Source organism: Zea mays, chromosome 4 (assembly GCF_902167145.1).
Source record: "Zea mays cultivar B73 chromosome 4, Zm-B73-REFERENCE-NAM-5.0, whole genome shotgun sequence".
Classification (NCBI taxonomy): Eukaryota; Viridiplantae; Streptophyta; class Magnoliopsida; order Poales; family Poaceae; genus Zea; species Zea mays.
The window spans coordinates 212,593,270-212,602,507 of NC_050099.1; positions in this window are offsets into that span (position 1 = coordinate 212,593,270).

The following is a 9,238-nucleotide window of genomic DNA, read 5'->3' on the forward strand; positions in this document are numbered from 1 at the left end:
CATAGAAGACCTGTGCATCACGATTAGCAAGGATCCATGGGTCATCTTTGTAACCTACCTTACTAAGATCAAGAACTCTGACCCCATAGTTGTCTACCGTGACATGTTTGTCTTCAACCCATTGACATTGGAAAACCGAGATCTGAAATGTACCATAGTCTAGTTCCCATATGTCCTCAATAAAGCCAAAATATGTAATAATCTCACCAGTTTCATCATCTATGGCCTCGCATCGAACACCACTGTTTTGTGACATGCTCTTTTTGTCCTTGGACTTGGTACAAAATGTGAATCCACTAATGTCATAGGTTTGCCATGTTGTGACCTGGCGTGATGGTCCAGATGCCAACCCCTTGATGTTTTTTTCTTCTATTGTTTCTCCACGTGGAATGTCCTTCACCATTAGCCATGTGTTGAACGGCTGCTTATGTTGCTTCATTACCCAATCAGCCGTATGCCCAGGATTTTGCTCGTGAAGCTCATTGATGTGTTGTTGGATAAATGGCTCTATTATCGCTAGCTGATGTAGGATGCTGTAATGTGCCTCAAGTACTGTATTGTAATCTGGTGGGATGAAAGATTTCCGTCCCATCCTCCCGCTTCCATACAATCTACCCTCGTGTCGTGACGGACGCAGACCTATTGCAACCTGGTCTTTTAGGATACTATTGCAGAATGGACCTTCGGACTCAATGGCCTCTTCGGTATAGTACCCCTCTATCATGGATGCCTCAAGACGAGCACGGATTGATACATAGCCATTCAGTATTGACATGAAACGCTCGTACGTCCACATTTCATGCAAGTACATAGGACCCAATGCCTCTATTTGTGGCACCAAGTGCACCACAAGGTGCACCATAATATCAAAGAACAATGGAGGGAAACACATCTCAAACTGTGATATTGTCTCCACTGCGAATTCCTGAAGAGATGCCAACTCATCACGGTCAATTACCTTTTGTGAAATTCTGTTGAAAAAGTAGCACAACCGTGTGATTGCCATCTTTAAAAACAAAGGATTTATAGCCCTGATGGCAATAGGTAGGAATGTAGTCAGCATGACATGACAATCATGTGAGTTGTAGTTGGTGACTATCAGGTCTTTCATTGACACAATACTTCGTATGCTAGAGCAGAATCCGGATGGGACTTTCAAATTCTTAAGCCAAACACACATCGCATGTTTCTCATCTACATTGAGATTGTAGCTTGCTGCTGGGAGATGATACTTCCCATTTTCTTGAAGAACAGGATGTAGTTCCATTTTTATGCCTAAATTTACCAAGTCCATGCGTGAATTGAGCCCTTCTTTTGTTTTGCCCTTTATGTCTAGCAAGGTGCCAATTATGCTTTCAAACACGTTCTTCTGAACGTGCGTACCATCGATCGCATGCCACACATCTAACTCTTTCCAGTAAGGCAAGTACTCGAAGAAAATAGACTTTTTCTTGAATATAGCCCCCGGAGCTGGTTTGGCATCCTTCCTTGTTTTTCCGTCTTTTGTCTTCTTCCCGAAAACAAACTTGATATTCCTGACTATTTCAAAAACTCTATGACCTTTATTGTTACCCGATGGAGCAGTAGAATGTAGTTCACCATTATTGTCAAAGTACTTATCCATCTTTCGCATGCGGTACGTGTGTCCTTCCAATAAAAAGCGTCTGTGCCTCATGTACACTATCTTCTTAGATGCAGTAAGGGACACGTAAGCAGTTTCATCAATGCATACTGTGCAGCCAACCTTTCCCTTAAACTGGCCTGATAATGTGAAGAGTGCAGGGTAATCGTTGATCGTAACAAAAATAATTGCTCTCAACGTGAATGAATCTTTACGATACTCATCCAACATTTGAACACCCGTTACCCACAATATTTTCATATCCTTCATTAAGGGCTCTAAAAATACATCCATATCAACTCCAGGTTGTGTAGGTCCAGAAATAAGCATGGTTAGCAAAATGTACTTCCGTTTCTGCATCAACCATGAAGGAAGGTTGTATATGGTGAGGATCACTGGCCATGTGCTATGCTTGCTGCTCCTTTCAGCAAATGGATTCATTCCATCAGTACTCAGTGCGAACCTAACATTTCTTGGTTCATCGGCAAAGTCTCGGTGGTTCTCATTGAAATCTTGCCACTGCTTCCCATCGGCTGGATGTCGAAGCTTCCCATCGTTTTTGTGATCATCAGAAACATGCCAGCTCATAAGTTTGGCATCCTCAGGGTTAGCGAACAAACACCTCAATCGATCGACGACGGGGAGGTACCACATCACCAAAGCAGGAATCTTTTTGAGCGCATAATAGTCTACTTCTTCTTTTTCTTTGCTCGTGGATTTTGAAGTCTTCTTTTTGGCTTTCTTTCGCTTCTTCCCTTTAGACACAGATGCAACACACTCTTCCTCTCGATAGTCTTTATTCGTCTTGTACCTACTTGCACCACACTTTGGGCAGCTCTCCAAGTCTTTATAATCATCACCTCGATAAAGGATATAGTGATTTCTACACGCGTGGATCTTCTCCATGCCCATAGTGAGTGGATTGATTAGTTTCTTTGCATAGTACGTGTTAGCAGGCACTTTGTTCTCCTTTGGAAGCATGTCTGCGACAATACTCAAGAACGCATCGAAGCCAGCATCAGACAGACCATATCTAGCTTTTAACATCAACAACTTTAACACAGACCGGAGCGTCGTGAACTCTTTGGTACAGCCTTTAGACTCGTCGTACAAAGGCTCTTCTGCTGCCTTCTTCAGGGACTCCATACCTTTCATGAAGAACATCGATGGATCTGTATGACGACGCAACATTGCCTATAACAACTCTGCATCTTCCTCGTCCATAACATTTGGCAGAACATGGGTTCTTTCACGTTCATTTCCTCCGGCGTAACCATGATCAGTAACATTTAGCACTACATGTTCGCTCTGTGGAAGAGGTTGTTGTGTCTCATGAACGAACTGAAAGTTGTCATCGATGTTCGCAGGGTTTCTAGCTGTATAAGGCGAAGAGCTACCCTCTCCATGCTTTGTCCAAATTATGTAATCCTTCACAAATCCTCGGTATACCAGATGAGATATGATTTGTTCTATGTCATCAAATACAACAGCATTTTTGCAGTCCATGCATGGACAATATATGTGCTTTGTCTTTGTTCTCCAAGCATGGTTCGTAGCGACAACAATAAACTTATGGACCTCAGATATGTATGATGGATCTAGCCTTGATAAGTTATACATCCAGGATATCCTCTCCATCATCACCTGTAAAAAAAGTAACATAAAACACACAAGACACACAAATTGGCAAGAGAAACATATACCAATATTTCCTAACAACTAAATATATCATGGATAAAGAAAATTGGCAAAAGAAACATGAACAACCTTTCTTAGCGACCTTCTTCCAAAAAATAAAGATCAAAACCTCCCCTTGTATTTTGTGAAATCTGGCCTTCCAATAAAAGTTGGGCTGCGCGCGAGCTACCCAGTTTTTGTCGGGAAGGATGAAGCATAGGCGGTTGGATCGATTAGGCAACGTAACTACTTTATCTCTAACACATGGTGAAACCCTAGATCCAAAATGTGGCTAAAATGGAGGAAAAATGAACAAAATTTGGCAAAAGAAACATAAGCCAAACTTTCCTAGCAACTAATAAACAAAAAATCTTAATACCCAAACCTATCTCTAACACATGGTGAAAGCCTAGTTTCAAAATGTAGTTAAAATTGAGCAAAAATGAACAATAATTGGCAATTGAAACATAATTAAACCAACCTTCCATACAACACATTCACCATTCATTAAGCAACTAAATATGTGTCATGGATAAACTTATTTGAGAACTAAACGTGAAAAAGGAGAGGGAATAGACAAAATCTAACCATCTTAAGCAACCTCATTTGAGGAAATAGAGAAAATAACCTAGCTATATTCTTCTCTCTCACATGTAAAACCCTAGATCCAAAATGTGGCTAAAATTGAGCAAGAATGAACAAAAATTGACAAAGAAACATAAACCAACCTTTCTTATCCACCTTCTTCCAAAAATGAAGACCAAAACCTCCCCCCTTGTATTTTGTGAAATCTGGACCTCCAAAATCGCCTCCAATGGAAGTTGGCTGCGAGCTACAGCTCCTGTCGGGGGGAGGAAGAGTGGTATTTATAACAGATAGTTCACTGGCAGTTGGCTTGAAAAACCACCAGTGGAAACCTATTTCCACTGGCGGTTCTGTTAACACAACCGCCAGTGGAAATAGGATATTTCCACTGGCGGTTCTGTTACACCAACTGCCAATGGAAACTATATTTTCACTGGCGGTTCTGTTACATCAACCGCCAGTGGAAATATCCTATTTCCACTGGCGGTTGTGTTAAGATAACCGCCAGTGGAAATAGGTTTCCACTGGCGGTTCCCAAGCCGGGCCCACCTGGTTTTTTTACTGGCGCGCGGTAACTGAAACCGCCAGTGATAATTTATGGGTGCCGCAGACTTTGAGCTCTTTTCTACTAGTGGAAATAAGGGGTTTTAACCCACGCGTCCGACAGGGTTGTTTCATTTCGCCCGACCGCGTGCTCTCACAAAGCAGCGACACATGTGTGGTGTGTTGGGCTAGAATTGTCCCTTTATTGGACAGCCTCGAGGTGACCAACATAGCACGTGTTTATGATAAAGGCATGTGTTGTATAGTTTTGGCAATTGTTGGGGGCCTTCCTTTTCCGAAGGTCCTTAAAAACATGACTAACCATTTGATTTTAGCATAGTATTGATTATTACAAGGAGCTTCGGTTCATGATGGAAGTTTTTTCCTCTGTCCAAGGTCTTCAAGACGAAGGTATGGCCCGAGAATGACAACAATGAACGCCAAAGTTATGGTCAAAGAGTAATAGTTTCGGTTTAAAGCGATGACCGAACATCAAGCATAATGTTGAGCCAGAGAGGAAAAGACTAGCTAATCCCTAGTGATTTAGGCTACGGTTATGAACAAGTATTAAAGTCATAAATGTATTTTTACCCGGACTGCGTCCTGTGCCAATAAATAGGTGAATAGTACCACCGTACTGTCACTCTGGATAGTAATCGCTCTCGTGTCAACACCTTCAAGCAAGCCGAAGGTATCAATGTAACATGAGTTTTATTCATACGCTTATCATGAAATAAATATTTGAATTGATACGTGAATGGATAATGTTTGTGATATATACCTGAATTGTTACTCTCCCGAATGTCAAAGGTATGTCCTTCGAGACCTTCGTCCGAGAACCATTATATCTGAAAGGAGATGGTGTTTCGAAGGACGAAGGTCCTTAATCTCTAACAATTATGTTGCCTTGTTCTTGATCCATAGTATTTGAGAACAAGTGACCAACATTGGCGTCCACCTTCGGTGAACTCAAACAACCACCTTTGGCAACATCTCAAGCATTCATCTTCGTCATGCCACCGAAGAAGGGAATAGCGCCAAGGGCTGCCCTTCAGCCGCGGGACATCAACCAATAGGGGCTCTCTCTGAGAGAAGCCCGAAACAAGAAAAGTAAGGCCACGAGCCCAACACCGTAGAAGGAGGAGCTAGACCAAGAGATCAGTGATTTAGAGGTCATACACTAGCAAGTGCAGAGAAAGAGAGAGAAAATGCTTCAGCTAGTTGAACTTCAGAGGAAGATTGATGAAGCTATCGAAGAAATGTGTCATATCACGCAAGACGACCAAGGACGAAGGCCACAACAGAGAGAGCTTTGTCAAGAAAGCCCAAGCAATGATGACGAATGGTATGATGATTTTCATCATGGTAACTTTGCTTTTGATGATGATTCTCCTCTAGCAGCAAAATTGTAGGCTACCCCATGGCCACCATCCTACAAACCACCACAATTTCCCATGTATAATGGCCATTCTGATATGAAGCAGTTCCTTATGAGCTATGAGGCGGCCATATCATCATATGGTGGCAACACGGCTTTTATGGCGAAATCATTCGTCATGGAAGTCAGGAGCGTGGCTCAGACGTGGTATTCCTCCCTTTTCCTGGGAACGATCACGTCATGGCAGAAGCTGAAAGACATGTTGGTAACCAGTTTTGAGAGTTTCCAGACAAAGCCAGTAACTTCCCAAGCTCTGTTTCAGTGCATGCAGGACCATGAGGAATACTTGCAAGCGTATGTGTGAAGGTTTTTGCATCTTAGGGCCCAGGCACCAACGGTGCCAAATGAGATTGTTATCGAAGCTATGATCAAAGGGCTCCGACCAAGACCGACGGTGTAGTATTTCGCCAGGAAACTGCCACAAACTTCGAAAAAGCTTCTGCAAAAGATGGACGAGTACATCAGGGCCTATAATGACTTTCAGAAGAGAAGGGAAGAAGCCTATAGATACTCCGAGATGACCAGGGCTTCGGAGGGAGACTCGACCCTAGGCATGTCAGGACAATCCATAATTCCAACTCAAGCGACGACAGGGGAAACCAAACTCAAGTCCATCTGCAAAGCTCCCAGTCTTTAGGGGCGCAACAAAGTTCTTACAGGCTGGTCACCAGCTCCAAGAGATAGAGGAGGAGGAAGCTTCTGAGGAAGGTTCAATTCCCAACCCAGAAGGTTGTTCTGTTTATTCTGTGGGGAAGATAAGGGACATACAACAAGGACGTGCCAAGTCACAATACAGAAGCAAAATGAAATAGCTGAAGCCGAATCGCGGTAGAATCAGCCGAAGCAGGTCCTGCATACTGTTTTGTGCCATTCTCCATACATTCCCGAGTATGTGGGCAACCAGCAGTCCACGACATCAGTTGCTTCGGCAAGTCACTCTCAAGCTGCATCGGCTCTGCTACCACCACCACCACCTATGCACCAACCTTGCCAGCAACCAGAAGGGCATCGCCAAATGCAGCAACAACGTGATACATGTGAAGAGTCTGAAGCTCGCACAGTCAACAACACTATACCTGAGTCAAGACATATTTACTGAAGCAATATAGGGGCTCAATCAGAAAATTTTCATACTTAATGTAATCTTTACTTTTCTGCCATTATATTTTCCTCCCAAAGAAAATATAAGAAGGTTCAACCTTCAGCCTATTGTAATGAATCAGAGGTTACACCATCGAGTGTAACAAAAATGGTGAAGAAGCTCCAATGTCATTCCTAAAGGGATGCAGAGCTAGAATACCACCTAAGTAAAAGATGAAGAAGCTCCAAAGTCGTCCCTAAGGGGATGCAGAGCTAGAATACCACCTAAGTAAAAGGTGAAGAAGCTCCAAAGTCGTCCCTAAGGGGATGTAGAGCTTAGCTCCAAAGTCGTTTCTAAGGGGATGCAGAGCTAAAATACCACCTAAGTAAAAGGTGAAGAGACTCCAAAGCCGTTCCTAAGAGGATGTAGAGTCTTATTTTTTATAATTTGTACATCAACATCATTTGCATCATATCATCACATCATATGGTATAACATCGTATCATACATCATTTTGCATCGATAGAAATAGTGGGAAAAGAAGGAAAATCGCTCCTTCAAACATACCGGCTAACCCATGAGGTTAAGTCTATCTTCGGCAAAGGGTCACGAAAGAACGCATCAGTAATACAAGACCCATGCCTTTGACAGAGGTGTTGTCATACGGGGTTTATACCTTTGACACTGGTATTCTTATGCAACATTTACGGCGAGATATTCAGAGTCGCTTCGGCAAAGAAGGGGGATTTCTTTCTTTCTTTATGAAGCGTGAAAAGAAGGGAAGGTGTTTTTTCGCGTGCGGCTCAAAAACGGTACGTACGAAGATTTCACGCCTCACAAAGAAATATATTACATCATTAATATACAAATAAATGATAAGTGTTTCTTACAAAAACAAAGTTGCATACAGAAATTCTAAAGTCTCAATAGACAAGCTCTAGTCATCCCCTTTCAAAATTTTATAGGCAGCTTCGTTTAGTAGTCTGTTGACAGCTTCGTCAACGGCTTCGTTAGCTATCCTAATTACATCAAGCGCCCCCTTCAGATATGGATCAGCTTCAAGGTCGTATGGCTCCGGAGGGGAGAGAGCTCAGCTGCACCATAGTACAAGTGTCTATTAGTTTTGAATCTAAACTAATTTACGAAGCTCATTCACAAAAGATGTACCTATGAGTCTTGCATGTTCTGCAGCTTCTTCGGTTTTTCTGGCATCTTCCAAGGCATCATGAGACTCTTTTTCGTTTTTTCTGATAGCCTCGTTAGCTTTCTCTCGGACACCCCTTAGCCGAACTTCGCTGTAAAACTTTCCACTTAGTGAAGCGGCTTCGACCGAAGGGTTTCTAATGTTGTTGGCTGAGAGCGAGAATCCTGGCTGAACCACAACCTTGGCATGTTCAAAGCCAACCTTCTCAAAGACCGACATAGCTCCGCGGGCGCCGGCGAAGGCATAGAAGTCTCCTCTATCATAAAGAATTTCCTCAAAAGATCTAGCTTTGCCGTTAATCCACCGGATAACCCGTCAGGATCACCACAGATAAAGTTCTGTTCTAAGGAGAATGTGCCACCATAGCAAAAAAACTATTCTTCAAATTGTTAGCACATTCTGTAGCAACATTGTAGCATTCCTCTTTAGCTTGTCGAAGCGCTTCAACATTTTTATGCACCCTTAATCGTTCCATGTCAGATATCTCACGTTTTGTTTGTTCCACATTGAAATTTTCAGTTACTTCGTCAAGTTTCTTTTCTAATTCTTGCACTTCAGATCTATACAATTCCACTTGAGTAGATAGTGCATACTCCAAGTGAGCAATGAGCTTTGCATCTTTTAATTGTCTCTCTTCAAATCCCTTCATCATTTGCTCAGCTTCATAAAGGCTAGAAAGCCTAGCTTCACTAGATTTTAACCTCTCCGCCAAAGAGAGCAGGATTTTATCCTTCTCAAGAGCTTCGTTTCTCAAATTTATAACCTCCGAATGAAGGTCCCCAATTGCTATTTGGTTGCTCTCATCTTCTACATCTTTTTGAGCTTTTAAAGCTTTACTAAGAATTAGACCCTAGTAAACAAAGAACGAACAAATAATAACGATAAGAATTACCACAAAAATAGTTCACCATAACAAAAATTACCAAATGCGAAGTCAAAGTATACAAACCTTCAAGTTGTTGTAGGTGAGGCTATTTGCAAGTTGGTCTTTCGTTATTACAGATAGACGAAGCTCAAGCTTTGGATAACCCATGTTGACCATCATTTCACGATAGACATTTTGTAACACCCCAGGTGTTACCCAAAGCC